The following is an 11,268-nucleotide window of genomic DNA, read 5'->3' on the forward strand; positions in this document are numbered from 1 at the left end:
TAACAATTCTTTTCTTCATTTTTTTTTTCTTTTTTTCTTCTTTTTCCCAAATGGCAATAGAAACCTACAGAACTGTGACTCATCTTTGAAGAAGTTTTCAGTGCTGAAACCCTAACAACATGCTTTTCTCATAGAAGACACTACTTTCTCCCTTTCACAAGGACAAATAGAAATCAACAGTACGTAAGTCAAAAAAAAGAATGGAAAAGCAGTAATTCAGTATTTTGACATTCTTGTCTAAAAATGCATAAAAACTCTTTTACTAAGTCAAAACAGTCAGATATAGGGAGTGACCAAAACTTAACACTGAATATAAAACATGATTTACACACAAGCACACATATATGTATATATGCAACATCTGTGAGATTTCCCACAACTGGTATCCCACATGTGATTATCTGCAGCATAAGGCCTTCCACAGCCAGAATGATATTTTTTCATCAAAGTGTTTGACTGTCACAATGCCAGTTACTGTGTATGAATGATATGATCAGTACAGATAAAAGGCAACGCTGGTGTCTCATACAGGAAAATCAGAAACCAAGTAAAGAGGAATTATAATAAAATCATAGTATGGTTGTGGAAGGGAATGTATTTGTAGGGCACTTTCTCATGGAGCTGGTAGACAGGCAATGCCATCCATAAATTCTTCATTGTAGGAAACAGGAAATTTCCAGCTGATGGACAGACTACTGAACTGTGTTTTTCTGTTATTCTGTACTGGAGAGGAAGACGGAAGAACATGTGACTTAGAAATTTCTAGAAGCAGATGCCAGGAAGAGTTCATTTTTTATATGCTGCTTCCTTGGCCTTTTTAAATTGGGAAGGGATCCCAGAGGTACCCAGCCATGTAATCTACAGCAGAGAAATTGCTCTGAGCCCTAAAACAAAGCTTAAAGCATAAAATGTGAAGATGAACTCATTTCTTTCCATACTCACAGGGCTATTTCTGAGTCAAACTGCACTTCTGTAGGCAGGAGCTGTAAAGGACTCAAGGCACATGAAATGCCATCTCAACTGCTTACAGCAACAGTCAGGATTTTGGAAGCAGGTTGCAAGTCTGCCCACGATGTTGGTTGGTCCAGGATTGACTCCCTTCTCATCATTAGGGTTCTTGAGAGGGCAAAATAGCAAGAGGAATACATATGTTTATACTAAAGAATCTGTCTGATTTTAGTATATTTAAAATAAACAAAGAAAACAGGTAGCCACCATGTGGCTTCTCCTATTGAATTGAATTGAATAATTTACATCCCACAAAGTAACAGAACGGAAAATATGTTTTAAATGGGGTCTTTCGGTTTTCTTTTAAGAAGGGAGTGCCCTATTACTTGTCTTTGAATATATATATATATATATATATATATTTAAACCTGTATATGTGTAAACATATGACTGTGAGACATCAGCTTTCAAGGTGAGTAGTCTGCTTAAGCTGCTTAGTGGATATATGGGCTGTCAGCTGTGGTCTCTTTGCTTCAGCCAGTCCACAGTCACACCTGGTCACAGGATGCACTGCAAGTGGTGACACAAGGAACAAGATAAAGGATGTTCATTCTTCATATACAAGGGACAGTAACTAATAAACATAGAAATTATTAAAAAAAAAAAAAAGGGGGGGGGATTCTGCCATTTGTCAGCAGAATTTTACATAAACTTTTACTGAGTACAGTCTACATGGACAGAATATAAACCATGTTTAACTTTCTCCATCCAGCCAAATGAATAAGTATTTTATTTTAAAAGACTAAGCATCTTTTTCTTTTTTTTTTTTTCTGGAGGGGAGTGAAGCGGTCTTTTTTCTAGACTTCACAAAATAGATCACGGCAACGTTCTATTGAAAAATATTAAAACAGTTATCTTAAGCAACAAAAAATGTATGCCAGCTAAGTGTACTAACCAGTGAAAAGCTTTTTACCAGTTGAACTTGAACCAAAAGAGACAGGAGAATTCTGCAGAAAACAAATAAAGACAAGGAATCAGGGTGTCTCGGTCAATCTGATGTGGTGGAAAGCCAGCAAGATTTAGAGTGAGCGTTTTTTCATCTGCTGTAATAAAAATAATAAAAAAATCTGTTTAATATGCAACAAATTCAATTTAGATGATCAAGCTGAGGATTGGTCTGCATGGAAATGATACAGAATCTGTGGTAGATATTTTAAAGAAAAAGTTACATAAGTCTGGGTTGTTGTGATATCATTGACACTATCTGAAGAAAGTTATTGACCAGGAAGTTTCTTAAGTTTTTCACAGGTGTCTTAATTCAAGGATTGCATTGCTTTGCCAGAGAAATGAACTTTAGGAAGAAAAGAAAAACCGAGGGCAGCGAGAGCAGGAAGGCTTATACCATGTGGAAAAACCGAATATCCCAGGATAAATGCTTCGTTTTACAGACGAAAGGAGGTTTCCATGCAGGGAAATTGTTTGCCTGAATTTTCTGTAAGAGTTTCCCAGTGCCTAAGGAAATTAATGGGAAAGGACTCACTTGAGAATGCACTTTGTTCTTACAGGTCCCATTTCAATACATACTATGATGCGTCCAGAGGTAAAGCTGTTTCATCCTCATTTGGTTTACTTTCCTGTGAGTCTGATCAATGGAGACACAGGACAGCCATGCACAGTAGTCCTGTCAGGTAAGAAAGCGCTCTCCTTCCACCAGGGATGTTAGAGTGAGCTCTGTAGTGAGACAGGGAACAAGATAAAGGCTGGTGATTCCTAGGTCTGAGCTAGCACAATTGTAGGTTAACGACCCAAAGATAAGGGAGTAAAAGACTGTATGCATAGATAATGGAACGAGCTAGAACTGGCTTGACCGATGAAGTCTGACAAAGACAGGAAAGGCCAGAAGATTAGCAGCGAGGAAGACTTCTGCCCTTCGACAGACGACCACCAGAGTGCGCCGGACGACCACCCAAGGACTCCAGTACCCATACGAATAGAGACGGGACCCCACCTGACTGATTCTTCGGAGGCCTGATGACTATGCAAGAGACTTACGGCGGAAATGAAATGAAGACGGATTTGTCCCACTAACAGAAGCACACTGGCAGCAACCGTTGGTGCGCAAGTTAGGTGGAGCTCTCCCCCTTGCGGCCGGCGTGCGTGCGCAGCGCCGAATAAACATACCTGCTTTATAGCTGTTTAGTTATTTATTTTCCTCGGAGGAGCCTCCGCTCCCAGCCGCTCCCCGCGGGAGCAGACAACGACCTCCCGAAGCCGCGGACAAGCGGGATGTTTAACAAAGGGGGCCGGGAAGCCGTAGGGGACGCCCGCGCTTGGGCGGGGCCGCTGGTGAACCGCGCAGAGACGTCTGGCGCACGGCGTAGTCCGCGTCCGGGAGGAGGGTAGCCTACAGGCTGACCGGCAGAGCGGCCGGGGGCATTTGCTGAGCGATAGGGCGGCCGCCAGCGATGTGGGGAGCAGGTGGAGCAAATCCGAGGTCACCGCTGCATCCCCGTGTTGGGAGCCAGGACGGACCTGCTAGTGACAGTGTAAGAAGCAGGAGAAGGTACGGTAAGCGGGCCCCTCACAGTTGTGACAGGGTTACCTGGGTCATATCTGCAGCTGCTGGAGGGCAGGAGTGGTAATAATTGTACGTCTTATTTGTAAATGTCCGGGTATTTTGTGTTGAAAGTAGTTGTGTAAGGGTGCGTGTGTTAGAGACACAGTGTTGTTGTGAAGTGGGTGGGAGTCGTGACTTGCGGTTATGTTCTTTTTTAACCGCCAGCGGACAGGAAGTGGCCTTAGATTGGGAGCAACCTATCCCCAATCCCTTTTTAAAGCCTCCTGTTGACGGACAGGTAGGAGTGATGCCTTGTTTTGTGTGGGGGCTTACTGACGGAGGACATGAGAAAAATTGGCGCTCAGCTTGGGTCTTGTTGAAATGTAAATCTTGTGAGAGAAGGTGGTATTGTTTGTCTAGCCCCAAGTGTTTTCCCAAAGTCCCGTGGACTTAGTGACAGGATTGTGACAGGGCCCATCAAGAATCTGAAATCGTAAAGGTTGCATGTGGAAAGAAAAGTTTAATCCCAAAGAACTGGGAGGTTTGGGAAGGAGATTGGGAGAAGACGGTGAAAACCTGCAATAAAAGGTTTGCGTGGAAATTGAAACAAGGGACAGTAACTAATAACGAATAGAAATGATAAATAAAGGGAGCTAGGAAATGAAGGAGATGGGCAATAGCCAGAACAAAGACGTTTTAAAGAAAAGCCCCCTTGGGTGCATACTGGCACATTGGAAGGATATTGTCGGAAGTGGGGGCGCAGAAAGCAAGAGGACTCTCCTCAAGTATTGCAGTCAAGGGTGGCCACTATACAAGCTTGAGGATGGAGCTAAATGGCCACTTTATGGATCAATCGCCTATAACACTATCTTGCAATGAGTGCTGTTTTTGAGGAGAGAAGGAGAATGGGATGAAATGTTGTATACTGATACGTTGTTTCAGCATCCTGGAGGGAAGAAGGTATGGAATTGAGTTGGCCCCTGACTGAGCCTTTGGTGAAAGTACAGGCTGGAGAAAGATAAAAAGAAGCATTGGAAGGGTTATTGAAGGTGCTAAAGGCGTGGCATGTAGTATTTGACAGAGCTGTTTGCAGTTGAATGAGCAGGGAAAGAGGATACCAAAATGGCGGGTGTGAGCCCTGTGGGGTCTCTGGTAAATCCCCAAATCTGGGTAAATTGGGAATCGAGAATCTGTTCCACCAAGGTCCAAAAGAAACCCCTATGGAATTTTTGGACCAGCTTTGAAATGCAATGAAGAAAAAAAAAAAAAACAAACAATTTGGACCTGGCTTCGGAAGACAAACCGAGGCAATTGGCTAGCCTCTTTCTAGGACAGTCGGCCCCTGATATCAGAAAGAAATTGTCTTAGGTTGCAGGATTAACTTGCAACAGTCAGAGCAGGAATGCTGGGGACCTGGGGCATGTAGCCTAGCAGATCCAGTGGTTGAAAGAAAGCTAGGGAATGAAGAGAGAGGCATGGATTTTAGGTTGGATATGGGAGCTGCTTTCTCCGTGTTAATCCAAAACTTGATTCTGGACAAGCGCTAGGTCTGTAAATGTAGTAGGAGCAACTGGCCAAAAGGCAAAGGCGTTTTTTTGCAATGCTCGAAATTGAAATTGGGGAAAAATGATGGGACTCCATCAATTTTTATACTTACCCAATTTGCTAAGGCCTTTCTTAGGAAGGGGCTTGCTGGAAAAATTGGATGCAAAACTTTCTTTTGAACAAGGGCAAATGGAAATCGAAGTAACATCTTAAGCTCTGAAGTCTATCTATCCCTGGCGAGTCCAGAGAAAGCTCCAGATAGGACTCCCTGTATGGGTGTAATTACGAACCAAGTGTGTGTGGGAGTTTGGGCTACAGGAATACCTTGGGGAGCAAAGAATGTCGTGCGTGTAAAAAAAAAAACTGATTTAAAGGAAAATGCTCCCAAGGTATGCTAAAAGCAATACCCACTAAAGGTGAAAGACAGAAGGGGAATGGAAGGAATAATCAATAACTTTCTTAAATATGGACTATTAGTAGAATGTGAGTCAGAATATAATACTCCATATAGGCCCGGTTAGGAAGGCAGATGGAACCTATGGTATAGTTCAGGATTTAAGGGCCAACAAAAGGATAACAAAAGATTTATACCCTGTAGTAGCCAACCCCTACAACCTTTTGACAAAATCAGAAAAGAGTCAAGTTTGGTCCACGGTACTAGATTTAAAGGATGCCTTTTTGTGCCTGCCCGTGGCACCTGAAAGCCAGAAACTCTTTGCCTTTGGATGAGAAAATCCTACTAGAGGACGAAAAACTCAGCTTACTTGCACTGTGTTACCACAGGGGTTCAAGAATAGCCCCACCATATTGAGAAACCAACTAGCCTGTAATCTTGAGGCTTGGAAAACCCCGTCAGGGAAAGGGGACACTTGCAATATGTAAATGGCATGTTGATAGCTCCTCAAGAAGAAAAGGAATGTGCAGAATGGACTAGTAGTTTACTAAATTTTGGGGGGCGTTAATACTGTGAACCCAGCCTCTTTCCTTAGTAACAGAGTTTATTGCATCAAGACCATGGACACGGTATACTCCAGCCGACCAGCCCTAGAAGATGCAAAGGATTGGTATATAGATGGCAGCACCTTCGTCCGCCAAGGACTTCACCTCACAGGATATGCGGTAACAAACATCAGCCCAAAAGGCTGAAATCATCGCCTTGGTAAGAGCTCTTGAGCTGGCAAAAGGGAAAAGAATTAACATTTGGACAGATTTGAAATATGCCTTTGGTGTGGTGCATGCACGTGGGGCAATTTGGAAGGCGAGAGGGCTCTTATCGTCCTCAGTTAAACATGCAGAAGAGCTAAAGTTGCCATTTTGCACTGTAAAGGACATCAAACAGGGGATGCTGATATTGAAAGAGGAGATAGATTGGCTGATGCAGAAGCCAAAGGGGCAGCAGAACGGGCATGTGAGAGTCAAATTTTGGCACTAGTAGCAGGAACAGAAAGCCAGGCATCAACAAAAGTCTTAGAAAATGAAGCAGAATATTCTAAGATCGAAAAGCAATTAATTGAAGGTGTAAACGGAAAGTGTTACCTACAGGTTTAACACGAATAACTGATGGGAGAATTGTGATACCGTATGATATTGAATGGTAATTGGAGGACATAAGAAAGCATGCTGGGGAGCTGAACTATTAAAACAGTTTTTGAGTAGAAAATGGATAGGACCTAATTTGTATACCATTGTTAGGCAGGCATGAAAGTAAACCACAGACAGGAATCAAATCCCAGACAGGAACAATAGGGAAGGGAAGTGTTCCTGGGAAACAGTGGCAAATCGATTTTTTCGGACTCCCAGGAAAAGCGGGGTTTAGGTGCCTATTGGTACTACCAGACACTTTTTCCAGATGGCCAGGAGCATTCCCGTGTAGAACTAACAAAGCCAGAGAAGTGTCCAAAGTATTGTTGAATGCAATTATACCGAGCTTTGGTGTACCCTCAGTAATGTCATCTGAGCGGGGACCACACTTGACTGCAGAACTGACCCAACAAGTCAGCAGAGTGCTGGGGATCGATTGGCAACAACACACTCCGTATAGGCCACAGGCAAGTGGCCAAGTGAAAAAACCATGAACCATTTGATAAAACAACAGATGTGTAAAATCTGTCAAGAAACCAATATGTATTGGTAAAACTAAGCCCCTTTTGAGACATCGGATGGCAGGCCTTACCGAATGCCGTACAAAGGAGAAGCTCTGACGCAAGCAGGAAACCAATATTTGCAACAACATATTATAGTTTTGGGCAAGCAACTAGAACAAATCAATAAGAACGTTTTAGGCACTAGACCTTTGATTTGCCTCCCAAGGGGAAGTATGCACTTGAATAAATATTAGTTGCTGTATGTGTGTAAATGAGGCAGGACGAATTGAGAATGATCTCTCTCTGTATATATGTATATACGTATTTGAAAAGACCTATATACGTATATTGAAAACTACCTACATAAGGTAGTTCAAGATGACACCTCATGGGGTTTTTGAGAATTATGCAACAAAACGACCTCTTGGTTAACGACCACCCAAGGACTCCAGTACCCATACGAATAGAGACGGGACCCTACCTGACTGATTCTTCGGAGACCTGATGACTATGCAAGAGACTTATGGGGGAAGTGAAATGAAGATGGATTTTTCCCACTAACAGAAGCACACTGGCAGCAACCGTTGGTGTGCAAGTTAGGTGGAGCTCTCCCCCTTGCGGCCAGCGTGCGTGCGCAGCGCCGAGTAAACATACCTGCTTTATAACCATTCCGAGGTTATAGATAGAGTCTGACTTCCACAAGTCAGTAGCTGACCAACACTGTAGAGCTCAGAACAGACTTCAAGTGACTGATCAGCTACTTTGATTAGCTAATATGACTGATTAGCTATAACGACCAGGACTAAAAGTTTGGTATTTCTGGAGAATATCATGTAGATGAAGGAGCGTTCAAATGATGATGTGCTAGTTTTGAAGCCTACAAGTATATTCTACCAACCTTTTTAAAAATAAATTCCATGCTAGGCCAATTGTAATGAATTTTTTCTCTTATTTCTACAAAGCTGTCTCAGTGTGGAAACTTGCGACAGTTCAGTGTTGGGCAGTCATCTATCCTAAAATGCTGAGAACCGGTTAATATAAAAGAATGCACGTCTGACAATCATACGACCAGATGGGAGGCTGTTTTATCTGGGTCTGTGGATTTTGTGTCTGTATGCTGTTGAGGAGATTGTTAGAATTCTGAGGACAGAATACAGAACCTACGGAAAGTGCAGAATGCAAATGCTGGAGAGCACGGCTCAAAGTTTTACGCTTCCTGGGACTGCCTAGCGTATTAACAGGTCTAGGGAAAAAAAATGACTGTGGTTCCAAATTAATAGCACATTGACAAGCGTGATTTAAACCTATCCCCATCTCAATCGGTCAGCCCTACTGAAATCTTCAAATACTTAAGAGGTAACCCGTAGCCAATGGTGTCAGAAAGTGCTGTGAGATTTGAGAAATTGATCTGCTTTTCTCTCAGGTAACAGTTTTGTCCTTGTGTGAGAAGCAAGTGAGGGATTTTGCTGCCCTTGTGTCTTTTATTTAACCTCCATTAGCACCACATGTAGTAAAATGCTACTGTCTTAAATAAATGTTACGGTTTTGAGAAACAAATTAGATGGCAAATAATCTGTTAAGAGCTGACTGCCTTCTTCCCCCCAGACAGTTGAGCTGCATCTCTTTTTCCCTCTCTCAAGCATTTGCTGCTTTGCACTTCCTTTCTTTCATTGGAGAGTCAGATAAATCGGTTGCTTTGCACTAGTATATGTTCCTTGGAAAGCCGCTTAAACTCTCTTCAAACACTGGACTACCTAGAATTGATTGCTTCCTCTAACTGGCACTTCTGCTGTAGCTGGATCCTCGAAATCCCACTTTACTGCTTCTGCTTACTAAGCAGGTGACAGAAACTTTCATAACCGGAGAGCAGAGAAGAAGGAGTTGTAGTTCTGTATAAAGAAAACGTTTGGAAGTTTTGAAGCTGTTTCCCCTGCTCAGCTGCCATCCATATGTTAATCAGTCACCTGATCTTTTGCATTACAGCAAAAGTCTTGATTCAGTTATTAGGGAAGGTTATTTCTGAAAATACTCGGCCACCTCTGTGCATGCCAAACCATCAATGGCACTGTGCAATACAAAGACTGCAGTGATAAATCAGGTTGTGGAACGAATGGCAACAAAACTAGTTGGCTCCAGATCCAAAATGTCATTTATTTGACCATTTTATTTATGGTAGCACTCCCCTCCCCTACCATTCCCTCCCTCCCCTCCCTCTCCCCCTCCCCTCCCCTGCCCTACGATCCCCTCCCCTACGCTCCGCTGCACTCCCCTCCCCTCCACTCTCCTCCCCTACACTCCCGTACACTCCCCTACACTCCTCTCCCCTACACTCCCCTGTACTCCCCTACACTCCCCTCCGATCCCCTCCCCTACACTCTCCTCCCCTACACTCCTCTCCCCTACTATCCCCTACACTGCTCTACAGTCCCCTCCGCTACATTCCCCTACACTCTCCTCCCCTACACTCCCCTATGCTCCCCTACACTCCCCTACGCTCCCCTACACTCCTCTCCCCTACACTAACCTCCCCTACACTCCCCTACACTCACCTCCCCTACAGTTCACTCCCCTACACTCCCCTACACTTCTCTCCCCTACACTCCCCTACACTCTCCTCCCCTACACTCCACTACACACCCCTCCCCTACACTCCCCTCCCCTCCCCTATACTCCCCTACGCTCCCTTACCCTACACTACCCTACATGTCCCTTCAGTACCCTCCCCTCCCCACTCCCCCTCCCCTCCCACGCCCCCTCCCCTCCCCTCCCCTCCCCTCCCCTCCCCTCCCCTCCCCTCCCCTCCCCTCCCCTCCCCTCCCCTCCCCTCCCCTCCCCTCCCCTTCCCTTCCCTTCCCTTCCCTTCCCTTCCCTTCCCTTCCCTTCCCTTCCCTTCCCTTCCCTTCCCTTCCCTTCCCTTCCCTTCCCTTCCCTTCCCTTCCCTTCCCTTCCCTTCCCTTCCCTTCCCTTCCCTTCCCTTCCCTTCCCTTCCCTTCTCTTCATTCACTCTCCTTCCCTCCCCTTCCCTCCCGTCTTCTCCTCTTCTCTCCTCTCTTCTCCTTCTCTCCTGTCTTCTTCTCCTCTCTTCTCCTTTCTTTCACAAATTTGAATGCAGAACAGGGAGAAGCGTAACTTCAAATTGCTTCAGTTGTTCTCGTAGCTGATATCACTGGCTGATTCATGGGAATCCATCAGCAGGAATCATAAGCGTTCCAGCTGCTGTGTTACTAGTCAAGCAACAGTCTCAAACTGAGAATCGCTGACTTCTTTCTGTGGCTTGGACAGGTGGTTTTCAATTGCACCCTGCCTTGGACATGTCCTCTTGCTATGTCCCCACCTACATTACAGTTTTGCTTAGAAGCAGAAGCACGGTTTTGAAGTAGTTCCACTACTTCCATTTTCAATGATTTAGCTTGGCTAGCCAAGTGGTTTCTGTAAATAGAACACAATCGAGAGATTTTGGTTAGAAACAACTAACTGAGCAGTTCCTTTCCACATGGGCAAGGAATATCTACCCTTTCCTAATGGAGACTACAGTGTAAGAGAGAATGACAGATCATTCAGAGAGCTTTGAAATATCCCTTGGGGATGCTTAGTCCAGAGGACCAGAGTAAATCTGTCTAAAGTACACCATGGGATCACTCTGAATTACTTGCTAACAGGCGCATGTCCTTACTATGTCTGATATGGCTTCAGCTGGTTTTGGGGGTCTTTTTCACCTAATACCTAAATTAAGTTAAGAGTTCTAAACGAAGATGGAAAGATTGAGAAATATATAAATCACTGATGAAAAGGGCTTTGAGAACTTTGGCCATTAGCCCTGGAAAGCATCAAAGTACTGTCCTATGAAGCAAATGCTTTATTCTCTTGATATCTAAGGAGATGAATAAATCCAATGTTGTAACACGAAGGATAGGTTAGAAAAGAAAACACTGAAAACAAGTAAAGGAGAAGAACAAGTAAGCAATTGCAGTGCCTATGGGGTAACTGCAGGGTTAGGCAAAGAACTGTTGTGCAATGAAATCTTGTTATAAAAGAAGTATTATGTGAATTTTTACTGTTTCATTTGTTGAGCTATATTTGAAAGGGAGTGAATCTATCAGGATGAGCTATTTAATTTAGAAATGTAATTAAAAT

General features: G+C 43.9%; 1 long non-coding RNA gene across 1 annotated transcript; it reads right to left on the reverse strand.

Annotated features, from left to right (window-relative positions):
- Window positions 1–1,972: 1,972 nt before the first annotated feature.
- LOC121062224 lies at window positions 1,973–8,100 on the reverse strand. Its single transcript, XR_005815476.1, has 3 exons — window positions 7,789–8,100; window positions 2,489–3,129; window positions 1,973–2,051 (listed from the first exon to the last, which is right to left on the reverse strand). It is a non-coding gene; the product is annotated as an uncharacterized LOC121062224 (long non-coding RNA).
- Between the last annotated feature and the right edge of the window lie 3,168 nt (window positions 8,101–11,268).

Source organism: Cygnus olor, chromosome Z (genome assembly GCF_009769625.2).
Source record: "Cygnus olor isolate bCygOlo1 chromosome Z, bCygOlo1.pri.v2, whole genome shotgun sequence".
NCBI classification, from domain to species: Eukaryota; Metazoa; Chordata; class Aves; order Anseriformes; family Anatidae; genus Cygnus; species Cygnus olor.